The 11,046-nt window shown below is 36.0% G+C and overlaps 1 long non-coding RNA gene across 1 annotated transcript; it reads left to right on the top strand.

Annotated features, from left to right (window-relative positions):
- Nucleotides 1–489: 489 nt before the first annotated feature.
- LOC143261353 (uncharacterized) lies at nt 490–8,098 on the top strand. The gene is made up of 2 exons (XR_013035494.1): nt 490–876; nt 5,589–8,098. It is a non-coding gene; the product is annotated as an uncharacterized LOC143261353 (long non-coding RNA).
- The last annotated feature ends 2,948 nt before the right edge of the window (nt 8,099–11,046 follow it).

An 11,046-nucleotide genomic window follows, 5' to 3' on the forward strand; every position in this document is an offset into this window, starting at 1 on the left:
AAACTTCGAAAATTGTGTGAGCTTTGGGTATCATAATTTATTACACATGTTCAGTACAATCACGTACAGCGTATACACATTTCACGGACAAAAAAAGTAATCTTAAATGTAACACGTAGTTTGCTGTAAGAGGGCTCAGTCTAGACTGTTTTTCTGCAATTTGGTAGAGTTTTTTGAATATAATAATTTATTTTTTTGTTTTGTGGAAAGCATGATTTTTGTATTTTTTTTATCTTTATTTGCAAAGTGATTCGTAAGTCTTTTAACAAAATCAGAAAAGAAGGAAATTCTGCGGCTGGAAGAAAAAACACTGCATATCACATGTTTTCACTTTCGAGATGTTTGTCATTTAAAGTTCTGGCCACCAATTCCTTTCTTGGTTTTCCATTTATTGAGCTTATCGTATTTGCATAAACTGAAATTTCTTGAAATTGTAACATGTTGCGGTATTCTCTACAGTCACTGAATACACAGCCGCGAGATCTAGGACGCTCGGAGCGTGGGCTGAGTCGAATGGTGCCGGCCCTGAGCAACGGCGAGTGCGCGTAGAGTTTGTGCGTCGTGCCGAGCCGTGAGTCTGGGGAGTGGGGAATGCCTCGTTTCTAGCTGAAGAAGCGATCTGCCGAGAACGAGGATCTTTGTCGCGTAGACCGTAGCGTTGGGTGTTTGGAAGAAATAAGTATAACTGTGACAATTCGAGCCGAGATTAATTCATACGAAATGAAGGAAGATAGCCGCTAAAGACCATAGGGCAGCAGGCGAAATAATAAAGGACAGTGCTGGCAACAACTGGCAGCGACCGTTCCAAAGATATGTCAAGACTAGTGACCGGCCAGGATCCGCATTCGTAACTGGGAATTTCTGATCGGTTTTTCGGTAAGTCTCATTATCAGTACGAATTTCTTCATTTACATTTCGATGGCTCGGACACCTTCTCTCGGCTGGGCTAATTATTCGCCAGTGCGAATTATTACACGCCACGTGCGTTACGCATATGGCGTCTTGAGAAAGCTTGCGAAACTGGAAGCACGTGTCTTCCACGTGGGCAATCGGTTCTTGCGGATATATGGCGTCGCGGCCATATTTATTTATATTAATATTCGGACAACTTTTAAAACGCCATAACTTGCTTAGAACTGGACTGAACAACTTGAATTTTGTTATTGCTTAGAATGATTAAAGAAAATAATATATGACGAAATATATATAACGAAGATTTAAGAAATGCATTTCATAGATCTCGGTAATTTATATGCATGTTGAAAATTTCAGCGGAATCGGTTGACTTTGGTATAAGCGGTAAACAATTAAAGATCGCAAAAATCGCAGTTTTGTCCTGATTTTTAATATTTCTGTCCAATAATTGTGAGAAAGTTGCTGTTTTAAAATTTGTTTAATGCTCGTAACTATGACCTTGCGTTAACTGATTTCGATGAAATTTTCGGCATGCATGTAACTTATCGAGATCTACAATTCCTAATATATTTTCTTTGCAATATGTAAGCTTATTTTCTAATAAAATGTCGCTTTATGGGCATGTCTTGTATTTATTTCTTTATTTCTAGATATCTGAAACTGTTTCTTAAGTTGTTTAATGTAAGTATTGTATAACATACTGTATAGCGTACCTGATTATACATTCACTTCAGATTGATCCTCTATAACTTGAGATATTATTTTATTGTCGTTAAGAATATGAAATCCTTTATCATTTCCATCATTTTTAATCACATTTTCTACATCGCACTCTACGCAGTGTGAAATGCACCTTGCAACATTATATATATAACTTTGTGATTACGGTTTGTTCGCTATCTGATCTTTCATGCAAAGATGAATTACTTTCACCGACTTTTAGAAGCTGTTATTCATTTTTATTCCTCTATTCGTGTTTGCTGCATCATCTTCTTTGCATTTTAATATGTTATCTTTATAATTTTTTTATGATATATACAGTAAATCTACCAATGTTATATTTACGAGACAAGAGATTAATTGTTTCTGAAGCGTCTATTAATTTCAAATTTTTCTTCAATACAAAGCACCACTCTTTTTCTCTTTTCGTTTGATTTGTGTGAAGACGTAATGAGAATATAGTTTCTGGACGAATCACATAGATACAAGTAACTGAATTAAATCGTTACTTATCTTACATTCTATGCAGGAAGACTATGCTAGAATTTCTAACTAAGAAACAAAAACAGTGTGTTGTATAATGGGTATGTCGCGTAGACTGGAGTTGGATAAGAGGAGCATCGTTCCTGACATCCAATTGTTGGTAACGGGTTACTATGTTGGATAAACACAGTCCAGATAAACGGTGTTTTACTAGTTCTTGTACTAGTTGTTCTATCATTAGTATTTATTTAAGATTGATGTCGTTTTTAAATCTCTATTTTATACGATTTTAAGATTTGTTTATAGTATGTATTTTTTTTTGTTGCAACTTGAATGTCCGAATTATATATAATATATATTATATATTATCAAATATTTCAAGATTTAATGAAAAGTATTTGTTTAATATAATGTTTTACAAGTAGTGTATAAACAAGGATTCGGACCTGGACAAACTAATCTAAATTGGAATCGAAATTGCGTAGGAAATTTCATCCTGTAACAAATGATAAAATGTCATGGTTAATAGTAAATCAAAGACCTATGCATATAAACTGTGAATCGTTTAATAGAGTTCGATGATGTACCTGCGCTGTTGTCTGTTTTTGAGTTGAAGTAAATTACCTCTCAGATGTTATACCAACAGAACTTTTATGATTTTCATTACTTTTATCGGTTTCTTTGCTTTTGTTACATGCTCCACTGCCATTAGCTTTATCTGTTTTTTCCGCTTCTTCTTCATCGTTACTACTACTGACAATAACTATTATCTCGTCATTATTGAAGGGTTTTACCGGTCTATTAGCAAATAATGTTTGCATCTATAAAATAGCATGCGATTATCCAATCTGTCAAATCTGATAGTATATTATCATTTTTAAATGAGTTTGTTTGCAAGTATACATATACTTCTGTCTTTTCTTTTTGTGCTTCCTCCTTTCTCTTATCACAATAATTTTTAATTTCTTTCCTGATATTTCCAATATCTGCAGTTGTTTCAGTAGTTTCCAAACATAGCACAAGTTCTTTTATTTCACGACTATATATAAAGAATTAATTGTAACAATACAATCGAGCTTATAATGGCAAATCAATATTTTGAAATATTACATTGTATATGCTTGACCTCTGTAGGTTATTAAAAGCGTTAGTGTTATTTTTGTTAACAAATTTACCTAATGCTTTATTTAGATCATTCACTGTTAGTATTGTTCATAGGTTTTTATTTTCAACCAAACTGGTGTCCTTTTAGTTTTGCTTGTATGTGGTTTCCACAAAACCTTAATTCTCCTAATTAAAAAACCAAACACAAATTTTACCTTCGAGCATCTTGTAGAATATCGCAATTTTTGTTTACCTCAGTATAGCTCATAATGTCAGTCGTATCCTGGAGTACTTACCGGAACTTCTTGTTTTACAGAATACAATTAATTCGTGAGAATTAGCAACTTTATCACAATATTTCTGTGCCAATCTAAAATACACATATTATTTATTTCCATTTATTACTTGTATTCGTTAATATACTAATAGAATCTTACCTGGTCGAATCGAACCGTTCTTTATCTTTCAAGTAAATTACTTTCAATCGAATATATGGCAAGACCGGTTGCTTCGGATGATTTGACAATTGTTCCGCGGTACTAGGAATCAATTCATTTTCTATGCGTCGGTCGACGATATTAAAAACTGATTCTGATAGCAATCTATCATTGTTACTTTTTATATTTGTATCATTAAGGACCAGAGTGTCAAACACAAATGGTCTAACGGTTTTTAATTTCAATTTCTTCAACTTAAACTTATTACCGTTTACGCTAAGTATGACAATGTGTTTGGCCTTTGATTCGCCTTCGCATAAAGAAATCGCAATCTGTAAGTGCGTTTCTTAAGCAGTAGTTTCTTATTTTTCATGCATCATAATTAATAAATAAATCTAAAAATATACCTGTTTGAGAAATGTAGTATTGTCTTTTAGAGTTAAACACGTGTGTGATACAACATTCCTGTTCCCCTCCCCACACGACAAAGTCAACAAAAGAGGGAAGGTGGGCTTCCGAAGTATATCCACGTTTAAGACATGGTGCACGTTTTTTATGTAAAACAAACAAATTAAAGCATTTCACCTATGAATGAAAATCATTTGCAATAAAAAAAAATGGAAAGACCTCTCAATACATATATGGATCTCATAAGTTCACCTTAAAATCGTTCAACATCCGTATTAATTTATCATCGTTCATGCAGCTTAAACCAAAAATTGCAACATGGGTATTACCCATTTTTATCATCAGTGGAGGAATGATCATTTTAGGGGTGGCTGTCCATTTTCCAAAATAATTTATGAAACCAGACACAGACAACAAGTCCATTTGGCCCATTTATTCCACAACCTATAATTTTGATTATAATTACTAATGGCTGAATCAATGTTGAAAAATCACTGTACTTAAACTATTGATATTATATTTCTTACTTGGATGGTCATTTTTCCCGTGAATGGAAAATATTAGCATGTCAATATTAAAATTTGGATCCTAAAAATTTACAGTTTTAAAAGTACAGTGTGGGAATGTTAATTCTGGCTCGCTCAAAAATTGGATGTTAATTGCTCTGATGAAAAAACAATCATTAATATTTGTCGTACTTCAAATACCATCTTATATTGATATTATCATATCTTGCTAACCTGGGACCCATACAGTATTTATTTAACAATTCCATACATTTTAATTCATCAGAAGTTGTTGGTTTCGCATCGTGAAATAAATCTCCACAATGAAATATAAGGTCTACATTTTTTTCCTTGCTACATTGAAGTATTTCTTCAAAAGTATTAATGCTCTCATCCGATGACTCTCCTGCTTGTATAAATTAATTATTTGCAGTATATATGTGCGTGTGTTGCTGTCAACGGTCATGATGCTACCACTGAGTAACCACATCAATGGCCTTGCCATTTTTTAATTACTGTAATGTCTCCAGTTACATTTCGAAATATGTATTCTTCGATGCATTCTCGGCATCGACTAGCGTTTGATGTTTCCAGGATTACAGAACCATATCCTTCACAATGACAATCTGCCTCACTTCTGTGGTTTCCTGCGATGGTATGCCAGCAGCCTTCAGGAAATAATTCTCTTTCTTCTGCTGCCACTCGAGACCAACATTTTTCACACAATTTGTATTCTTCAGCTTCAAACACGAGTTGCATTTTCCTTATACATTGGCATATTAAGAGATCCTCGTGCACCTCTGGATAATCAGCGGGATTTACTTCATCCTGAAAGTGATTCCAATTTTTAATTTGTGTCGGACGAACTATCGAAGACGAAGGAGTGTTTTAATTTATCCTGATGTTTCGCGATTAGGTGTCCGGTCGCATCTGTTTTTAAAATTGCATTATTTATATCCGACATCTACTATCTCGTATGGCCCGATGTAACATGGATCGAATTTACTTGTTTCAGGTTCTTTTTACACATGGACGTATTACTCCACCATAAGTTATGTCGGATTAGCTCACTTATCGTAATTCCCGAAGATTAATTCGTGGGGTGTGAAATTCGTAGCTTCGTGGACGGAGGTATTTATATGAAATCATGGCAAATGGTAAGTAGAGGTCCCATTCTTCATATGACTCGATGTATTGTTTTAGACGTTCTGTTAATACAATATATGGCTCCTTTTTAACGATCCATCTCGGCAACATGTAGCATTAGTTTCCCAAGAAACTAGTGTTTTCATCTATCGAAATGGATTTTGGTGTCTCACGTATTGCAATGAAATGACTCGCGGACGCGTCAGCTATTATCATGGCTTTAATATCTGATAAAGCAACTGCTAACCAATATTTTTTTAAATTGTCTCGCATAGTTAAAATGTAGCGATTTCCATTGATTGTTTTTGGAAGTAGTCCAAATGTGTCGATGGCAAGTTCGTCAAAAGGTTCCAGAGATGTGTCCGTAATAATCACGGGTTGACGGGTTTTGTTCTGATAAGTGAACGAATGAATTCTTGTGAATCTTTTCTCATTTCGGGGCAGTGATATTTTTCTTTTAACCCTTTCGGTACGGAGGACCTGGCCGCGGTTATACATTCGTGGAACGAGGAAGTTTTTCGCAAGAGTGGTTGCACTGTCCGACAGCGTAAACCGCGAAAACATGTTTTGCGGCATTCATAGAAATCTCGAGCGTGATTGACACTAAACTTTTCATTCGGACCACGACATCGGTGACTGACGCGGAATTTAACGTGTTTGAAAAACATTTCTAAAATGTTTATACTGCTTAGTCGTAACCTAAACCAATCCTCGGCAGAAAACCGATTTCGACGGTATCTTATCTCGCGGATCAGACGGAAGGACAGACAAAACAGGCATGGCGCTTAACGTTTTAAAATCATATCTTTTTCTTTACAGTACATTAATTAAAGTAAATGGCATTGATATAAATAATATGGTCCAATATTACAAAATTAAAATAAATAACAAAATTAATAGTGTAACATAATAAATAATAAAACTAATAGTGAAATATAATCAACGACAAAACTAATAGTGTAACTTGGTGTGATAGTTTTCGAAACAAGGGGAAACGCGCAAGCCCACATTACATTGTTCGCACTGATACTTGGATTCACGTCTCACACCACCAGCCGCACATACAACACATCTTCGTTTTCGATCTTTTTTCCCCGACTGATATATCGAAGGAAAATGTCCCCCTGTGAGCCGATGATATTCATGATTCTTGTGTTATTTTTCTAATATTTCCTTAATCAACTGAAGGTGAAATTTCGCCATTGGGATTTGTTTTTTTGTGGTGTGCTTATATAGGCAGTATGCGTTTTGGGCTTTAGAACAATTTCATTTTTTCTTGACTTCTTAGGTACTTCTGCAAATTCTGCGGTTTGGATAGTGAAAAGCATATAAAATTTCTTTCTATCAAACCATTTCATTGCAAACAGATTTTCAGATGAGCGGAACACTGCCTTTCCTTTTTTCAATTTATCAGTTATTTTAAGCATCTCTTTCCGTCTTCTTTGCACAGTGCCACAAGCGTTCGTACTTTTTTCGTGGGGTAGGTTGAACAATATGGGACTGGAAAACCAGTTATCCAGATAAATACAATAGTCTTAGTTGCCAACCCAATGGCCTTTGTTTAGAAAAGGTTGCAAAAGCGACATTACAAAGTTCCCTGGCTTTCCAATATATTGATATTCGGTAGCTACAGTAGCACTAGCCCCACAATAAATGATTATATCTTGGATATAATCCGTCTTGCAGTCACAAAGTGGGAATGATTTTATACCAAACCTACTCCTTTTCGGGGGAATATATTGTTTAAATGAGAGACGGCCTTTGTAGAGGAGTAGACTTTCGTCTATACATAACCGCTGGTATGGCTGAAATGCATGTTCGTAGCATTTCCACTACTTCATTTATTTTGTATAAACGATCAGCAGTGCGACCGACTATGTCCGTAAAATGCAACACTTTCAATAATGAAAAGTAGCGATCTCTACTCATAATTTGACTGAATATATCGCTTCGGAGAAGCTTATCTTTAGACCAATATTCATTTAAGGATAGCTTTTTGGTTCGCGTCATTAATAACGACGCAGCAATAAAACAATATAATTCATCCACTTCCATCCCTTCTGAACCCTTCTGTCGACACCAGTAATTGTTTGTTTTTTCCACAATAAATTTAACTAAATCTTCAGAAAAAAGTAGTCTGAAGTAATCCAAAATTCTCGACGAACGATTTAAATTGTTCCCAACTACTCCCGAATGATGTGGCGTAACATCATGAATTTTTGGACTGAGCTTCTTTGATGTCCATTTGATGCTAGAAGGAGTATCAATTCGTACTTCAGGCTCTTCTGCTTCTTCAGATTCTGAGGTGCTAAGTACACGTGCTCGATTGTTCCTCCTTTTGCGAAATGCTAAATTATATTGATTTTCTTCATCAGAATCTCTTTTGGAATCAATGATTTCTTTTATTCATTGTTCTCCTTTCAAGCGTTTTACACTCATCCTGAAGGGAACTAAATTCAAATTGTAAGTTATACATTAAAAAAATTAACGATATAAGCAAACATTCCAATTTATTTTTCGTAGCTTATCTATATATTATAAAACATATACAGGGTGTCCCACAATTATTTTAACAGCCGAAAATGAGGGGTAGCTGAGGTCATTTGAAGTAACTTTTTCCTTTGCGAAAATGCAATCCGCGGCTTTGTTTACGAGTTATTAACGAAAAACACTGGCCAATGAGAGGTGACGGTGCGAGAGAGAGGGTCCGCGAGAGAGTCCGCAGCACGAGGCTTTGACAGAAGGTCGGGACGGACTCGAGTCGCGTTCGAAGTATTGAACAAGTCACGAAGCGAGAACTTTCCGGATTTTTTTAACTACATAACAGTGATATTTTTAAGAAAAACGCTGTTCACCTTTACTTTAGAACGTCTGAAGAATGTTTACTAAATTTTCGGTCCCGAAATAATATGTAGTTTAACCGTGACAACCGTTTTAATTTTCTCACGTATACCGTATGAAATTTGTATGCGATATGTACAGTGAAGATTAACAATAAGCAACCCAGTCGAAGTACATAAATGATATTTGAATTTAAATAATTCCGTGTCCGAACAGAATTCAACGAACGATGCGCAAAGCTAATTTAATAAATAATAATCGCGTTAAAGGACATAAGGGATATGTTTGTTGGAGAAATATGAAGAATATTATCAATAAGAAACTCACCCATTTAGTTGTAAAATCCACTTCATGTATCCGACGGCAACGAACAGAAGGATGTCTCCGGACAGGCAATTTCAACGTTTACTTTCACTGCATTATCACTAAACACTGATCACTTATCAATAATATTTATGGACGAACTTCCCTTTGTTAATATGTATAGCTCTGAAAAGAGCAGATATTTTTATGCGACGCGTTCGAAGTTCTCACTGTTAACGACACGTATGTACCGCGTTGTCGAGATGAACTGCAGAAGACTGGCACGATGGCCGACTGTGTTTCGTTCTCCTACGAGCGAATTTCAACTGTTTCCCATCGAACGCGAACATTGTCAGCCATCGTGCTAGTCTTCCGCAGTTCATCCCGTCAACGCGGTATGTTTTCTTAACGATATGAACTTCGAACGCGTCGCATAAAACAATCGGCTCTTTTCAGGGCCATACATATTAACCCAGGAAAGTTGGTCCATAAATATTATTGATAAGTGATCAGTGTTTAGTGATAATGCAGTGAAAGTAAACGTTGGAATTGCCTGCCTGGAGATATCCTTCTGTTCGTCGCCGTCGGATACAGATCAGCTGTGCAGTTCATCATACATTGTACGAGGTCAATGCACTATCCTCCTGCACACATTTCCGTGCATGAAGTGGATTTTACAACTAAATGGGTGAGTTTCTTGTTGATAATATTCTTCATATTTCTCTAACAAACATATCCCTTACGTCCTTTAACACGATTATTATTTATTAAATTAGCTTTGCGAATCATTCGTCGAACTGTGTTCGGACACGGAATTATTTAAATTAAAATATCATTTACGTAAAATATCATTTATGTACTTTGTTAACCTTCACTGTACACCTTGCTTAAAAATTTCACATGTTACACACGAGGTGTCATGCACACTAGAAAATTAAAACGGCCGTCACGGTTAAATTACTTATTATTTCGGGTCCGAAAAATTAGTAAATATTCTTCAGACATTCTAAAGTAAAGGTGAACAGCGTTTTTCTTCAAAATATCACTGTCACGTAGTAAAAAAAAAATCCGGAAAGTTCTCGCTTCGTGATTTGTTCAATACTTCGAACGTGGCTCGAGTCCGTCCCGACCATCTGTCAAAGCCTCGTGCTGCGTACTCTCTCGCGGACTCTCTCTCTCGCACCGTCACCTCTCATTGGCCAGTGTTTTTCGTTAATAACTCGTAAACAAAGCCGCGGATTGCATTTTCGCAAAGGAAAAAGTTACTTCAAATGACCTCAGCTACCCCTCATTTTCGGCTGTTAAAATAATTGTGGGACACCCTGTATAATTAAGGCACGCTGTTGACTGTTACTAATTATATATTATAATGGAACGATTAGAACAGCCGGGAATTTTAAACACAGAATAGTAAAGTAATGTGTACTATAGAGAGTAATCATACCCACATAACTTTCCGTTGGTGCTGTTCACGGTGCCCACATAAAGTGCCCACATAACTTTCCGTGGATGCCGCCAATAGGCGGCGGTAGTACCGAAAGGGTTAATTGATTTAAGGTTTCCGTTACACCCTTGTGACCTGCGATTAATCTACTGCAAGCTTCTCCTATTAATTTTCATCGAATTTCATCTGCTGGTGTGACAATGTTATTCGTGTTCGTAGGTTGTGGCAAAACTGGGCTAATATCTGGTTCGTCTCCATCAGTTGAACTGCTGTTCTCCTGGGATTTAGATTCGCAATCAGGTATAGACTAAGTTATACTTGGTTCACTGATCTTGGCAGGTGAGATTATTGGTAGATGTAATGGCGTAGATGAGGCTCCTGGGAGATTGTAGATGAGTGGTGTTTGCATCATTGTTTCTTCTAATCTTGGCTTCGCTGTTATCACAGTTTCATCTATTGAATTGCGTTTGCAAAAGATGCTTGGGTCGTCGATTTGGTTATTTGGATATTTGGACGTTTGGCTCTCATCGAGAGTGTGGGTTGTGGATGTCTTAAATGAATTTAACGCTGTCTTAAATTCCCACGTTTTCGACGTTATGTTCGACGTTCTTTTCCTGTGGCTGAATAATTATTCTTGAGCGAATTTAAAGTACGTGAAAGATAAGCTATGAAAAATATGTCAGGAATGTTCTTCGTATGTCACACTTCCAGTGAGCATTTTCTATGACTTCAATCAACT

This window comes from Megalopta genalis, unplaced genomic scaffold (genome assembly GCF_051020955.1).
Source record: "Megalopta genalis isolate 19385.01 unplaced genomic scaffold, iyMegGena1_principal scaffold0048, whole genome shotgun sequence".
In the NCBI taxonomy this organism is placed as follows: domain Eukaryota; kingdom Metazoa; phylum Arthropoda; class Insecta; order Hymenoptera; family Halictidae; genus Megalopta; species Megalopta genalis.